The sequence below is a fragment of the Buteo buteo genome, chromosome 2, assembly GCF_964188355.1.
Source record: "Buteo buteo chromosome 2, bButBut1.hap1.1, whole genome shotgun sequence".
Classification (NCBI taxonomy): domain Eukaryota; kingdom Metazoa; phylum Chordata; class Aves; order Accipitriformes; family Accipitridae; genus Buteo; species Buteo buteo.
The window spans coordinates 33,822,832-33,837,533 of record NC_134172.1 but is presented as its reverse complement, the minus strand read 5'-3'; the positions used below and the strand labels follow the sequence as shown (position 1 = coordinate 33,837,533).

The following is a 14,702-nucleotide window of genomic DNA, read 5'->3' as shown; positions in this document are numbered from 1 at the left end:
ATGTATATTTTCATATGTTTATAGCATTTGTTTAAGATTTCAAGTTAACACAGTTATTAAGAAACCAACAGTGATGAAATCATCCTGTCTAATTCATATGCTTATTTCAGATGTAGCTTCAGCAAAAGGTTGGGGTTGTAGTCCTTACTTCCAGGACTAGTTTTGATTTTATTCAGTGATGATCTAATATAAATGCATACATAGTCCTGGCCATGGCATTTTAGTTGTGTCCCTTAGCAGGATACTTCAACCACTAGACTAGGCTCTCTTTTACCTACTTTCCTTTTCACGCCGTGGCACCTCCGTTCTCGGCAGCACAGATGAATCAGCTTTAACCACCAGAGTGGCACCTCACTTGGGCTACTACTCAGCCTTGTGGTTAGGACACAGATACTGGACCTCAGGTTCAATTCCCTCCAGTTTGAGGCGTCCAGTACTACTTACTTCCTACATCAGTATCAACCTCCATCAGACTTAACTGCACACTTGAGCATGTCAAACTTCTCAGATTTTCCTGCAAGACTGATGATGCAGCTTCCCACCCACAGGAACACCAGAGAGGAGATCGGTGTCTGACTCTCTCCAGGACAGTCACTGTGAGCAAATGTTCTCAAAAGCTGAAAATGTTGGGGGTGGGGGAAAGATCTGAAAATTCTGAAACATTCTGAAACTTTAAGTCTAAGAATGTCATATTCAAGGCCTGGCAGTCCCTGAAATGGATGAAGTAAAATTAAAGTTCCCAGATTTTCTTTTGGGCATCATTCAGGCACTCCTTTATTATGAAATTCCTTATTTAATCATGTCTGATAAGAAGGCTAGTCCTGTTTGTATCAAGGAAGAAGAACTAGATCCTATGCCATATTTTCATGCTTCTCTAATTTACTTGAGCATTACTTCCTAACATTGCTTCAAAAGAAGGGAAAAACAGATTAGTATGTTCCCTTCATTCTTCTCCAGCCAAATTAAAATTCTTCCCTAAGACTTGTTCATCCATCAGAAGGTTAATGGTAACAACAGTACTTTTAATAAAAGCACATTTAATAAATGGTGCATTTTATTTAATAAAAACTAAAGAATTTTATACAGTAGGGGAGAAAGTTTAAAGGTAAATGTAAAAGAAGGCATAACTTATCTTCTCATCTTCCTTTTCCATTCAGCTCTTTTAAAGATCTTTCTTCCTGAAATTGTTATCTTTGTCTCACATTCCAACTCTATTACACAAACACTCTTACTAAGCCTTTTTTTTTCTCTAGTAATCTTTTTCCCCCCCTCTAGCAGAAAGATGAAAGGCAGGTAATTTGTCTGCGGAGTCTCCAGAATGATGAGAATCAGGAGATTCTGTGCACAGAGGAAGTTCTGTGCGCACAGGACTAAAGAAAACATCACAGAAATGTGTTTCTCAGTGACACAAATACTATTTAGAACAAGTCATTGATCAGGTCATATATTTAAGATATTGTGATGAGAAAGTAAGAGTCTGTATTTTACATTAAAGGAGAATGTTGCCACTGAAGGTAAAAAATTAGCAAAATGTTTTATTTTGGTTGGGAATAAGAAGCCCAAAATAATTAAGAGGAAGCTTTATGAATCTATTTTGTTTAAATTAGCTATTTTGTAAATATATTCTTCCTAATTTAGGAAGAAAATTTGAAACATTTGTCCTCAGAGATAAAAATTTAGTTTTTGAAATCTGAACACATCCACACACTGCTTTATTGAGCCTGTTACAAAGTTCGAGGTGCAAGTTGTAGTAGACACAATTGTGCTTTTGTCTTTTGATAGAATTTCAGCCCAAAGTGTGGAAATAACTGAAGTCAGATTACTGCTGCAGGTGAATTAAATAGATCCTGATATGAGCAACAGAAAGAGACGAACCAAATTACTTTCAAGAATATATCCTTTTATCTAAAATAAGTAGTCCACCTGCTTTTTGTTTCTGTTGTTTTAAGACTGACTCTTTACCTGAAGAGAAGTTTTCTTCCCTGAAGGGGAAATATAAAGAATGGGAACCAATAACAAAAGACAACAGGCTTTACAAATGTATCCAAGGGACACAAGTGCACAGTGCCTCAGGGGGGAAATGAAAAAAAGAATAAATTCTTTCCAAATATTTCTAAATTGTCATCAATGACAGTCTCTCAGTATGAGGTGACATTGTTTTAACTTAATCTCTCCCCCAACAAACCTCCAAACCCCTCTGACTTAAGAAAAAAATCTTTCCAGTTCCTCTGTTTTCTTTCATATCTCAGAAGGGAACCTGAGGTATAACTCAACAGGTTGGTAAAAAGAAAATTAGCAGAAACTAAAGTTTACCATTTCACTATGCAAACCAGTCTGAGACTTTCAGTGAGCTCCTGGTGAAGCCCAGGATGTTCCCACTGACAGCTCAGTGCAGGCACCAGCCAGGCCCAGCTGCTGCCCACCTTTTTTTTGCCTTTGTGCTCTTCCACTCCAGAGAGGACGAGTCAATGCAAGTAATTCGGTTCGCATTGAAATAGCTCGGGTTAAAGCATGGCCTAAATAACTGTGCCTATTCTGTTTCACACGATTGAAGGAAATGCCATTCCTCCTCTTTTTTTTTTTTCTTTTTCCTTTTTTTTTCTCTGTCATTTCTTTTAATTTTAGCGTGTCAGGCAACATAACATCTGCATGGTATAATCAACAGGTGACTTCTCAAAGATCACCTCCACTCCTTCCCACAGCTCTTCTTCCAGCCATGTCTCCTTCCCCAGTCTCTCTTCTTACACCCTAAACTCCCACTGCTGCCAGCGTGCCCTATAGTTTTTCAAAGGCTCAGTGGAATATTGCAGTGTCATTCAAGGGTTACATTCACTATACAAAACTAAACCTTATTAGCTATTTCCCTGAGAAATCCTGTGACAGGTATGTGAAATACAGTTGTCTCAGATATGTGGGTTGATTTATTACATTCACAACTTTTCAAAACATAAGCATACTTCAAAAAGTGTTGGCTAAGCTTATTTGTCTTCTTTCTTCAGTGAATAATGTTAAAAAATGAAGATAAGGCAGATGACCCCTGCTTTGGTTTATGACATGAGTGATCTAAAGCAGTCTTCGCTCACCCCCCAAGACCAGAATCTACTATTATCAAGCATTTAAAAGATGAGAGTAGATACTTGCAAGCAGAATTAGACCAGGTTTCTTTCCGTTATGCATGTCACAGGCTAACCGTTCTCCTACAAAGACCTGCTTTGCCTCTGTTGCTGTGCAGTACTTTGACATGCTGGTGTAATTACACTGTGTGCCTGACTCTCATCTGGTCATTAGTTGGACAAAGTAAAACAGCTTAAAAATGAAGGTGTAAGGATCAGCCTGTGAAACAGGTAACTCCATAGTTTCAGATGAAGAATCTTAGTTAAAAAGTTTGCATGTTGCATGGAGGAAAGTAGAAAGCAGAATGAAGAAAGAAACTCTTCTGCAGGTGAGTTTCTCTGTCATCAAAGTAGAGGTCTTAATTTAAGGACTTATATTATGATACTATTTGGTAGTGCCTGAGGGCCTGTAAAGAGCAAAGCCCTGCATCATTCTGTCTAGCATCTATACAAATAGAGACACGGGTTTCCTGTAAAGCTTATCATGCAAAAAGAAAAGGGAATACCCAAGGTAGAGGAAGTGGTAAAATAATTATATATTTGAGCTGTGTGAAGACAGCACTTTCATGTTAGTTTCCTTATTGATTAGAAAGGACTAAAGTAAATAGAAAAAAAGAGTATGGAAGGATGTTGAAGGAAAGAGAGTAAGAATCAAAGTGTAAAATGAAGCTGAGGAAAAAACAGGATGGTAAAGAGCCAGTCATCACAGGACAGAGTAAGTGCAGTCAAATCCAGGAACATCATCTGAATTGTAAAGCACCTGATTTGGTTTTCATGGATATGTCTGAAAGTTGGGCACTCTGCTACACACTCCCTGTGATTTTCCTTAAAATGTCAAGTACGAAGAGGAAGGGCACCTTGTACATCTCAATGGCTCCGGAGCTGGAGCCTCTTCTGCACTGGATTGCTCACTGGTGATTCTGGGCACAGGGGCTGTGCTTGCCTCCGTGGGACCCTTCTAAATACAGGTGGTTCCAGGTATCAAGAATATAAAAAAAAGCAATGGAAGTCAAACACACAGCAGACATGCATACTATATCTACAAACAAACAAATTTAGAAGGTAAACATATGACAGAACCTGGGTAAAACAAATTACACTATTATTTCCTGCTGTGCCGTTCTTTTTATTTTTTTCATACTATTTTATTTATGTTGTTGTTTCAACCCAGAAGGATTCTCTGAACACAATACTTAAATAAGAAATAGATAATGCACAGCAAACAAGCTGACATCCGGTGTACGGTTGCCTGAAAATTCATGCAGTGAGATGATCACATACATCATAATGTGTTGCTGACTCATTGCTAGACAAGGGAAAATAATTTCTCATCTGCAAAGAGAAAGAATAATAATCTTGAAGTCAGAGCAAATGATCTCCACCTGTGACACTGATGAAATACTGAGATGAAGCTGGCCAGGTGAAACTGTAGAGGTTGCAACTGTAAAATAAAAACATCTGCCTGGAAAAGGCTGTATATTCAGACATAGGACTTTGTTTGAAGAAGATAAACAAAAGGCCAGTGTTCAGTTATGATTTCTGTAGTGGAATATAATGAGTCAAATAACTAGAGTGTATGTTGTAGCTGAAAAAAAACAACAGAGAGACAAAAAAGAGATGTCTTCTGTCTGAGTCTGGCATCCTTGAGAAACAAGAAGTTCCTTTTCTGAATAAGTTTCTCTTCTTACTAACTTCCTAAACTCCCAAGGTATACTTTTTATTTTGCTCCTTAACTAAGGAAGTAGAAGCCAAAAAAAAAAAGAGAAAAAATATTGCACAATATCGCAAAGGAAAGAGTATGCCTGTTTTGGAGATGTATCAGATTAGTTTGTAAAAGCAGAAACCTTGTACTTGTGAAATTTAAATGTCAGTATAAGCACTTACTATATTTGAAAACATGTAAATGCTAAATATGTATGTTTGGGTTTGTCCATCAAAACTTAAAAGATTTTTTCTCACCATTTATCCAGAGTCAGTGAAACTTTACTTTGGTACATATTGGGGCAACCATGTGCTCCCCAACTTTGTTTAGATGGGCTACCAGCATGGTGAGATAGATGGTGCCAATCACTCCCACTAACTGTGTGCAGCTTCAGCAAAAACTTTACGGTGAATCAGTCTCCTAACTCAGGGTCTCATTTTGGTGCTGCCTTGCCATAGTTTTATTTACCTTGCCCCAGGAAGGGGGAGTCCACCAACACAGGCCCTTCTTTTCCTGTACAATCAATAGACAGAGGGAGACATCTTTGGAAACCAGGAGAGGAAAACCCAGCCCATCTACCATAGATGCTTTCCATCTCTTTGGATGCCCAGGCAATTTATGCAATCTTCTCTAATTTTAGATAGATATCTAGCCCTTCTACTGCGGGTATAAGGAACTAAAAAAATGTTACACAAATCAATGTTTTCATGGGCCAACTGGCCTAGTTTTCTTTTGACAAGGCTAAATCTATCTTCTAATGTGACTCAGCCAATGTGAAACAGTTCTTAGACCTTAAATACTTCGGCAAAATTAACACCTGGGATACTGCTGTTGATAGAAATAGAGATGGAGACTGCAGCATAAACAGGCATTCACTTTTTTATCAGGGTTTTGCTCTGTGAAGATTTAGTAACTGTAGCACATGGAAGAATTACCTGCATTTGGGAGACCTAAGCTCAGCAGTATATGAAAAGCACCTGATGAAGCCTCATTGGTGTAATCTCCAGGGTAACCGAAGTCCATGATGTGCATAAAGCTATGCTGAGAAGCTAGTGGTGTATATCAAGAATCAGTGAAAGCATAGTCAGCTGACCATAGTCAGTCTTCCTTGCTTAACCTTTGAGTCAACACAACTGCACTTATGTCCAGCAATTTCAAGCCCAGAGATGTCTGGGCCTTTACCAATAGAGAATCATGGGCTTCAGTTTTCCTTATGGTAATGGAGGCTCTATTTTAAAGTCTGATACTACAAAAATCAGAGCAGACAAGAACCTTGTATGAAATCAAGGTCAGAGTCAGTCTTGGTCTAATTGGGCCACTAGTTTATCATGTTCTCATGATACTTCTGCTGACAACAGCACAAACTGTCCTGATGTCAATTACATTATTCTTTTGACTGAAGAACCTCAACATTCATGTACACATTTACAGGTGGCAGAAATTTTTGGAAGCTTTTGCCTTCAATTTTCGCCTCTGGATCTGCAAAGAGATTTATTCATCACCATGCAATGTAATACATATGGAAGAAGAAGGTACTTAGCTCCAGTAAAGACATCAACAGCCTCTCATTTTCTTAAAAACATTGATTTCCAAGTTGGCAGGATGCATGTACAATTTCATAAGATAGAAAGAGAGTAATAGTTAAGAACATTGTGTCCTTGCTTTGAAAGCTTTTGCTGGAAGCAAACTTTTATGATTGAATTCAACTTAGAAAGAAAAGGGTATGGAATGACCCAACAAGATCTTTCACAGTTGAATGTGCTTCTATAATTTAAAACATGCACAAGAAAAGTCAAAAGTCAAGAAAAGTAGTGGTGGTGTTGTTCCCAAGATAATAGCCTATGCACTAATTTAAACTTACTCTTTATTGTGCCCTGGGATGGCAGCCAGAACCAGTTTTGAATTTGTTAATTTTCTTTTAACCAGAGTTAAACAGTTCATAAAGGGGTTATTAGAGCTTATATGATAAAAAAGATAAATCAGTTGGACATGAAGCATGGTGCTTTTCTTCTGAGGAAATTTCTCCTGGGAGAAACGTAAGTTGTAATGCAGAGCATATAACGTTGTGAGTCTATAAGGCACGCTTCATTTTCATTACAGTCATTACACTGCCAGTATGTCTTAGCCCTAGACAATCCTAAAGCACTTTTCTAGCAGCATCATTTGCTTATTGTAACTCAACTATTCTATAACCCTCAGGAGCATTGGAATGTACACAACAACCATCACAGAGGCCTGAATAGATTGTATTACTAGACTATTGCTAATTCAATGCAATCACTTAATAACAGAAAACAAAACTCCAGCTAATACAGTTGGCAATAAATATCCAAATGTTGCTGTAAATATTCACATCTAGAAATGTTCAGATGGAAAACCTGCAGAATAAATTTCTTCACTTGCTGTACTAAAATTTTGCCAGGCTCCTTCTGCTCCTGCCTACTCAATGAGTGCAGTTTGTCATATAGTACTGAACAGACAAAGCCAGTGGAGGGTAAAGCTTCTGACAGGGTGGATCTAGTTGCTGTCCAATTCCAACTGGTGTGTCAAGGCACCAGAGCCTAGACCTTCACCGGTCCAGGTCCTGTTGAATGAACTCCCACAGGAATTAAAAATCAATACATAATAAACTTTATGTGTATCTTTATAGTAAATCTCTTACTTTATGTAATTAAATGCATTCAAAAGTGACAATCTGAACTCTGGTATTGCTTTGGCAACTTCTGTTTAAAACAATTTCAAACTAATACTGATGATAATGACTATACATGCACATAATGAACCCATGTATGTACATGTATACACACACAGACACACACTGTCTCTCTAAGGAGATAATCTTGTTGTTCCCTTTAACAGCCTGCTATTTCTTACTTTAACTTGTGGTATCATGTCTTAAGTTTGGGGGAGCTCCCAGTTACTCAAATTAGCATATGTTATCACTTTATTTTGATTAGTTATCAAAATCCATATATTTATTTACAGTAAAAGATACTGTAGTTCATTTTTGAGCACAGTGTGTAGTACAGCATGTGCTTACAGGGTATGAGTTCTTGTAAATTTTGTGTGTGAAATCCAGACCTCCCTGAACTGTGCTGAACTTTGTGGTTCTGCTGCTGGCCACTGAGAGTTCATACTTCTACCCTCATCCTCTCTCTTGTTGTACAAAGAACCTGGACACCCTTTAACTCTAAATGTCATTAGCTGAAAGAAACAGTAAGTGCTGGTTGTTGAAGCTTCCTGTTTTCACAGTGTTAGGAGATCTAATAACGATGTAACTCTTACCACACACTTGTGCACGCTGTGAAGTGTTCACCTTCTTCCATTATCTTAAAACTATCATAACTTTAGAATCTGGAAATAAAAGCCAAAAATCAGAAGGAGAACTCTCTTAATGATTCATTGGTGATTCAGTGTATGTCATTTACCCTCTATTTGTTACCAAGGGAACGTGACACCCACTTCCTACCACATAATCGCTACAACCAAAACAGTGTCAAGCCACAGTATTACTTTGCTGCTGTTTATGACTGATAAATGCCAACTTCTTGTAAAAAATAACTGTGTAAAATAGTCTTTCTTAATATCATTAAGTTCTATGGCTTAGAGCTATCAGTGGCCAGCTAGAAATCACACCAGAAAAGAACGATATGATCTGCAGAGTCTAATCTGTCTTCTGCAAAACTGTTAAATTGGTTCTTCAAAGTGATTTAAACTATAGTACAACCTGAATCTTGAATTGTGTAAGGGGGTTGATGGGTTTTTATTGAAATATTTTCTTGACTTCCGAAAGCATTTCAACAAGAAATAAGCTAAAATTGGAAGTACTCAAAAGTGGTTTTCTGGTTTGTAAATATATTCTAGGTTTTTTGGTTTTATATTTTTAATGTGGTTTACATCCAAAATAGATTAAATCAATCTTTTTCAACATTTTCAATGAATTGTAAACTTCCCTTATCTTATTCAATGCCAGTGAGACTGGTGTTCTTGTCGACACATATGTCTGTTCTGAGGATAGGGAAATGAAATGGCATCCAATATAGTTTAACTGATTTTTTTTTAGGCTCAAACAACTGCTCTCTAAAGAAAACATCTTGCTGGTCCTATACTTTCTGACTTTAAAATCAGTTTAGCTGAAATGATTTCAGAATTCTTTAGAAAGTCCCACATATACTTTAGACTGACCTGTAGAATTACTCAGTGATCTCCTTTGCTTTCTTCAGACAGGTCTCTCTCTTTCACTGTAGAAGAAAAAGAAAGGTTGAAGAAAAGGAGTTTCTTAATAAACAATAAAAACAAGTTTATTTTATGTACCATAGTATTTACCTTATCATAGTATTGCAAGATTTCTTGGGTGGTTTGCCTATTAGAGAACCTGTTCTCACTGAGGGCTGAGCTTTGCGAATTGCTGGATAGATCTGCATTGGGAGCATTTTCTTGTCACACACAGAAAATTGGTCTTGAAACCTCTTTTTGTATCAGCACAGAATGAATTCAAGAAAAGCACGGGAGAGAGAGAAAGCTCTGCACCCTACTGGGAAGGGCACTTATTCCAGACTTGGAGTTTAGAAATTCTACACTGAAAGTCCATACTTCTTTTCAATTCAGAGAGACCAGAGACAAAATCTTTGCTTTAAGCCAATCAGAAAAGTAATTTAAACCTATGTCTTCTACCAACAGAGTACAACCTACTCCCCAGGCTAATCTATGCTCTGATCCATACCTTCACTAGAAATTCTTCTTCTCCTCAACCGTTTTTTCATTTCTCTTTGCCAAACCAAAACTTTCTGGGTTTTACTAAGTTGGGTTTTGGCAGAAAGGAGTCTTGGCACACCCAATTCAGTGTTAAACATGGTGGCTTTGGTCCAGCAAAGCACTTACATTCTTAACTCTAAGCAAAGACTTAGCTCTCGTTGTTCCAGCTACCTGAAATTATACAGTGTTCATTCAACATCAGGGCTGGAATAAGATAGGAACTTAATAAGAATATAATCTAATGCAAACACCCTGCTATGGTTCAAAATAACCATTAATAACATGTTCTAGGAGTTCATTAACATTACAGTGTTTTGATTTAATTTGACAAAAACAATTAGAAAATGACTGGAAAAATATTTTTTGAACTTTCTATTTATAGTTTGTCTCGTTCCTCAAGAGCTACAAATTAAAAGTTCCCTAAATTACTATCAGAGGCTAGTACTCGTGGAAAGAATAATTCTGTAGTATAAGAAGTATGGAGATGGAGTATAATCCCATTTTATGTATGTTTTCTTTTTAATACCATATTGTACAGTATCTTTTTGCAATATGAAAAGTAAATATACTTAAACATATAGGTATTTAGAAGAGCTAAAATTGCATTTTAATAAGAGGCTGTACACATTTGTAACTGTTAAATATATGAAAATACAAATATGAGGGCCATGTGAGGACCAGTGATATTTATTTCTGTCTTCCCAAAAGTGTATGAATAAAATTTGCTTGCAATCATATCTATGCTTATACATATATATATAAATAGCTAGGAAGAGATTTCAGCAAAAGGTTTCAATGCCTGCATTCAGTGTTTTCAATCAGAGAAAATATGACTCTCCTATCTTTTTTGAAATTTAAATTCACTTGAGATAAAAAGCATAATAAACAAGAATAACAAACAATGGTGGGTATATAGATAATAAACAACAAAAAAGATTCTTTTAAGCTTAACATTTGTTGTTAGACTCTCCGCAGCGTGAGAAAAAGTTAGAAGATGATCAGGTTGTACTCTTCAGGGCACAATATAGTCTCTTTCTGAGGCCAGAAATTTTTATTTACTGGCTTTTTCACTGCAATGCAGAGTTGGTTAGGTAAGGGCCAATGACTGAAGCTCAAGTCCACTTCCAAGGTACCGATGCAGAACATCTTGCTCCCCACAACTTGTCTTCCCATGGTCTACTGCACACACTAGTATACTCCTTTAACTTATCAGGAAACCAAGGCAAAGAGAGGTTATTTGCCCAGCCCCAGAGTAGATTAAAAGAACCCGTGGGAAGAATGGAGAGCCAGTGGCTCTCAGCCAGCCTTTGGCTGCCATGTCCAGGACCCTGGGGCTTCTGCTAGGTGGGTGCTGACAACCAGAGAAAAGTGTGTGGCACACCAGCAAGGGCCATATGTGATAGACCTGGAGGCAAGGTTGGAGCAGAGCCCTGTGTCTTTAGTGACTTGGAGAGAAATGCAGTGAGGAAATACAGACTTCAAAGACCCATTACACTGCCAAACAAGCAAAAAGGAACCTAATTATAACTGTGAATGTGTCCAGCAGGGTCAGTGGCCCAGCTGGAAGCCAAGCTCTCTTTGCTTCATGTTCAAGTTCCCCTAAGTCAAATGTTAAGCATATTTTAGATGGTAACTGTTTCTTAACACAATTTTAACTAGTTCATGTGAAATCAACAATAAAACTTCTATTGACTTCAGTGAGCCCAGGACTTGTCTGTAATCCAGGACCTGAGAACATTTCTTACATTAGATAGGGACTGCACTTGATCTCAGGTTACCTGTAAACATTTCTTGCTGATTTCTTCTGAAGGAAGGGATTTGCACCCATAGAAAAAAGGATAATACTGTGTCTAGTAGTTCTGGGAGAATAGACCACACTCTTCTGAGCCTTCTCAATAATATTTTCATGCCCAGAAGGGAAGCTGAATAGCAGACCCCTGTTGTGAAACTTTTATTCACTTACCTCTAGAAAGAATGCCTTGGGGTCTTTTTTTTCCACTTTCCAAGCATTAAGTATTGTAAGCTCAACTTAAAAATAGAAAATAATGTATTTCTTGTAGTCTGAGCTAAGGAAAATGTTCTGAGTTAAGGAAATTTTATAGATACAACATTAATGCTGTGACATTTGTCTCAATACTGTAAGCTGCTCATAAGCTGCTCCTATGTTTAAGAGATTTTAAGCATGTGGTTGACATTAAAGTGCCCTTATTACCTTGTAATACCCTTCTCTACACCCAACTTTTTTTGGTGATCAGGCTGGGTAAAGATTATTAAAATTTTAATACATATTCTTTTCTTTTCTACAGAAATACCTGGTGGCTGCAGTCAGACATAGCAGCCCTTCATCTGACCTTTTTTCTTGAAAGAAGCAGTCTATCCTTGGTCCCTCGGCATCTTCTCAAATCTTCTGTCCTGGTTTCAGCCGGGATGGAGTTAACTGTCTTCCTAGTAGCTGGTACAGTGCTATGTTTTGAGTTCAGTATGTGAAGAATGTTGATAACACTGATGTTTTCAGTTGTTGCTCAGCAGTGTTTAGACTATAGTCAAGGATTTTCAGCTTCTCATGCCCAGCCAGGGCACCTGACCCAAACTGGCCAACGGTGTATTCCATACCATGTGACGTCCCATCTAGTTTAGGAACTGGGAAGGGGGGGGAGGCAGTTTTTTTTTTTTTTTTTTTTTGGCCGCTCGGGGACTGGCTGGGTGTCGGTCGGCGGGTGGTGAGCAATTGCCCTGTGCATCATTTGTACATTTCAATCCTTTTATTACTTACTGTAGTTATCATTATCATTATTAGTTTCTTCTTTTCTGTTCTATTAAACCGTTCTTATCTCAACCCGGGAGTTTTACTTCTTTTCCTGATTTTCTCCCCCATCCCACTGGATGGGGGGGAAGTGAGTGAGCGGCTGCGTGGTGCTTAGTTGCTGGCTGGGGTTAAACCACGACATCTTCTTTTGCAGGAACAGTTACTTTTAGATTCTACTTATGCAGCCTTGTTATTTCGACAACAATCTGCACCACCACTGAAAAGAGGAGGGCTGATGCCCTTCTATGTGCCAGCTCTAGTCTTCAGGTGGCTGCTCCAGGAACTAGATCAGGGATTTGGTCTGCCTGAAAAGTGATCTGGTGAAAGCAAAGACAAAACAAATCCAGCAACCTGCACTGTGGCTGGGTGAAAGTAGCTGTACAGCTGCAATCATAGCAGAGTTGGTGTTGACTGAAATGCAGGGCAGCCTTGAAGCTTTCCTAAAATAGTCTGAGGTCCAATCTGCCACCCAGCCAGAAAACACCTCTGGCTTCAGCCTTGCACAGAGCACCACAACAGGGGCCCAAATGGAATGGATGGCTTTTTGTCTGGATTTCTAGGTGGATAGCCATCTGTCTCAGCATGGAAGCACATGATATATTTGTTGGAGGCATTCAGGTTGCTACCTACTACAGATCTCCACTTTTACACATATCAGAAATGTTTGCTAACTTTGAAATGTTTCAGATGATTGTGAATAACATCCTTTTCTCTCCCTGCTCCATTTTCACCCCCAAAAGGAGAGGAAAAACAAAACAACAGCCAGGGATTTTCAAGGTTTCCCAAGAAAAAGTTACGTTGTATTGTGCGTTGTTATGTAATCAAGGTTGAAATTAATGTTGTTTTTTTCCTTGGGTTACTAAATCCATGATTTGAACTCCTAGTGTTGGTATGCATTAAAGTCAGAAAAATATCAAAAGTTCAATGCTCGAAGGCATGTCTCCCTTTTTAGGCAGTGCTCAGGTCTTGAACTTTGGAAGAAAAAATCTCTGTTTTCCTAATACTGCTGTGACTACATCTGCAGCTGTCAGGAGATCTATATCCAATAGCCTAAAAGGCATTCTGAGATGAGTTAGATTCAATTTTTAATGTGAAAGAAATAGCTTAGTCCATTTTATTAATTCCATTTCACCTCCATACACATTCTCCTTTTCTCTTATATAACCAAAAAGACTGTCAGCACTATCTGCAACATCATTTCTGACACAGCATATGGACTCTTGTTATAGACAAGTGTGTGGATTATATTTTCTTTGTACTTCTTTAGTGTCTTAGGCCAGAGCTCACTAAAATGATTCAAAAAGATCCACTAAAGCAGCACATACTAGAACAAAGAGATATTTATGGGCTGCTTTACTCGATGGTAGATGGTAGAAAAATGTAAAAAAAAATAAATCAGTAGCTATAAGCCACTTAATGTTTTGATCCAAGCATTATTTTTTCCTGGATGTGGCTGAAATCACTGCTTTTGCAGAATGTACCGTGTGTTGTATACACAACAATATATACTTTTTTCTGCATGCCACTCCTACTCATTTTAGAAGACAGCTATAAGAAGCCACTGTTTTATTTTCAAATAATCTTTTCCAAGGAAACTTTTTTTTTTTTAAACATAGAAATCTATTTTAAGAAGAAATCTGTTGGGTTTTTCTCAGTTTTTCTGCCCTTTTTTATAAAAAGATATGTTATCAGGGAATCTTCAGTTCTCATAAGTGATGAGTACATGAGTTTTATACCTTATCTGAAAAAGGGCTTCTCCAATAATGTAAAGATTCTCAGCACTATAATACTGAGGGAGGGGGTTAAGTCATTTTTGGAGTAAAATGCTTTTCACAGAGGGTCACTGTCAAACATTTTGCAGTCATTTATTTTTTCCTGATGTCACCCTGCTTTATATTAAACTAATAAAATGCTTATTTGGTGGTGATACATGATCTCAGCATAATGTAGCTGGATACAGACCAGCCGCTTTGATTGCTAACAGAATTGTCATGTGAATGTGGCTTGGCCACGTGCAGTTGCTGATTGAATGGTTGGATACTCTGACAGTGTGACCACTAAATCTGATCGATTCTTTTAGACTGAAACCTTTAGTTGAAAAAATGAGGGCTTGCCAGTAGTGAAATTTTTCACCAGAAAGATTTTTATCTTTCCAGAAATATTTAGATTTTTTATCTCATATTTTAATTTTATATAATATTTTTAAGTCCAATGTAAAATTACATTTACTTTTAACAATAGGTAAAACAATGCCTTGAGTTGCATTTTACATTTCAATCATCTTTGCAAAACCTGAACATTCTTCTTATAGAAATAAAATATAGAG

The 14,702-nt window shown here is 37.6% G+C and overlaps 1 long non-coding RNA gene across 1 annotated transcript in view; it reads right to left on the bottom strand.

The window, feature by feature from the left end:
* LOC142041488 (uncharacterized) overlaps positions 1–12,127 on the bottom strand; it is a 33,320-nt gene extending 21,193 nt beyond the window's left edge. Inside the window, exons 1-3 of the long non-coding RNA XR_012653487.1 lie at positions 11,922–12,127; positions 9,001–9,056; positions 8,101–8,169 (exon numbers count right to left, since the gene is read on the bottom strand). This is a non-coding gene — a long non-coding RNA (uncharacterized LOC142041488). The remainder of the gene's footprint in view (positions 1–8,100; positions 8,170–9,000; positions 9,057–11,921) is intronic.
* Between the last annotated feature and the right edge of the window lie 2,575 nt (positions 12,128–14,702).